Source organism: Gregarina niphandrodes (assembly GCF_000223845.1).
Source record: "Gregarina niphandrodes unplaced genomic scaffold scaffold00059, whole genome shotgun sequence".
Classification (NCBI taxonomy): Eukaryota; Apicomplexa; class Conoidasida; order Eugregarinorida; family Gregarinidae; genus Gregarina; species Gregarina niphandrodes.
In genome coordinates this window covers 19,771-21,942 of record NW_011645826.1, presented here as the reverse complement: position 1 = coordinate 21,942, position 2,172 = coordinate 19,771, and positions in this window count along the sequence as shown.

The window sequence follows — 2,172 nt, the reverse complement described above, 5'->3', positions numbered from 1 at the left end:
TCGATGAGAGTATGTGCTTCTCCGCCACAAAATTGGGCGGACAATCGCCGGCCACGATCTTTCGTACCCACACACGATAAGCCGCCGTCCATTCCGCTCTTCCCGCCCGAAATCAACTCTTTCCACAAATAGTTCAACAGCACCGTCTCGCGAATCGACTCCATCGGTGGCAAGTTCAACTTCGTCTGTCCACGCCGGTCCTTCTCATCCTGCAAATCCTCCTCTATCAACTCCTCGTCCCCCGCCTGAGAAGCTGAAGGCAGACCCCAAAACACGGTCAAAGGCTGCTTATGCCGCACCTCCGCCTCCACCGCCCACTTCACGTCCTCCACCACGTTCTTCTCCAAGTCACCCCCGCCATACGCCATCGGCAACGTCGGCGGCATCGCAGAAGGGTCCTCCCCAGCCATCTGGCCCAGCCAAATCCGCATTGGGTCCTCCTTCGTAAGCCGCTCCCTCGTAAGCCACTCCCGCGTAAGCCGATCCCCCGCAAGCCGCTCCCTCGTAAGCCGCCGTCTCGGGAGCTGGTTCTTCGTAAGCTGGCAGGAAGTCTTGCACCCAGAGGTCTGGCTCCTCTTGAATCGCCCCTTCTTCATCCCCCAGGAGGTCTGTTGCTGGATTGCTGACTGCTTCGCGACAGGGCTGGGTGTCGTGGAAGAGCAGAAGCGTTTTGTGTCTCCGGAAGCGGCGCAGTATGCGGTTGAGGGTGCGAGTGAATTGCCTGAGCACCGCTGGGTCCAATTTGACCTGCGGGTCGACAGGGGGCCGGTACCGCATTTGTGGAGTGGTGCTGCTCTCGTCGTAGTGGCGATCGTGAGTGGGCTCGACACGGAGACGGGGCGGACTGTTCCGACGGAGCTCTCGCTGCAACCACTGCGGCAGCATAGGCCACTGGAGAAAGGGGTGTCGGACCACCGCCACCAGGATGCCTATTGCAATCCGTCGACCTCAGTAAAGGGAACTCGGTCACATTTTTTTCGTCACAAGCCACAGGTCGTAATGCTCATCCCGGCCGTAGTGCTTCGCGGATGGAGATAAGTTAGCGGCACGGTGATCGGGCACGATCGGACGAGACACGGAACAGGAACGAGTGGACGAGACCCACAGGAACGAGCGGACGAAACACGGAACAGGAACGAGCGGATACACTCTCCGTCTTCAGAATACCTCCACGCAACTGCTTGTTGGTCCTAATCTCCTCGTGCAGTTCCTTCAGCTCCTCAGTGGACAGGTCAACATGCTCCACGCCCGGCAACCCAACTACCAAGTCCGGGACTTGGTCGAGAAGGTTGAAACCGTAAACCATCACCGTGCTCACTGTGTCCCACGGTTCAAGCGACTTAAAGGCCTTCACCATATTCACCGGTCTACCATTCACATCACATGTCAATATGGCACTCGCCAACAACACGCCCCCCCTGCCCCTATTCCCTGTTAGTGCTCAGAACCGTCTAGCCGTTTTGTCCAGGGCATGAAGGCACCTTTTGTCTTAGTTTGGCCGATGCGTGTTTCGAGCTCGTCCTCCGCTTTGTCGACTCGCATCTCGGTGGATAGTTCTGCAGTCTTCCTTCCCCGTGCGCGGCACTTGGCGTCGTCCGCTCACTCCCGCTTGATAGACGGACCATTATTCTACAGCGTATCAGTTGAGGCGAGAGCCCGGTGTCTCTTAACAGCTGATCAACTACATTTCGGCGAACTTTTTACTGCTGTCTTCCCATGCATCTTTCCAAGCCGTCCATTGTAGTGACGCTCCATTGAGGAGTCGCGCCAAGAACTTCCTAAATATTGTTCCTGTTACGTCTCACCTTCGGGTAGATGAAGGTTTCGCGGGTGGAAAGGTTAAGCTGATCAGACGGCAACGAAGAAGACAATCGAGGCTACGTGGCAGGCAGCGAAGTGGAGATGACAGCTGATTGGCTTGGGATTGCGGTCATGTTCGGATCCAAAGGTCCCAGGTTCGAGTCCGTAACAGTAATCATGTGAATGGAGTGGGGGGGCAGTTCGCCGGTCTATGTGTACGTAGACAGATGTACATCACTGAATGCTCGGTCGGTCCAGCGGCTGCCGCCTAATGGCTGTCGCCCAATGGTTTTGCTCTGTAGGGTAGATAGAGTGGATGTCGCTGTTGCTGCGCACTTGGTTTTGTTTGTATAAAAATGACATCTCTTGATA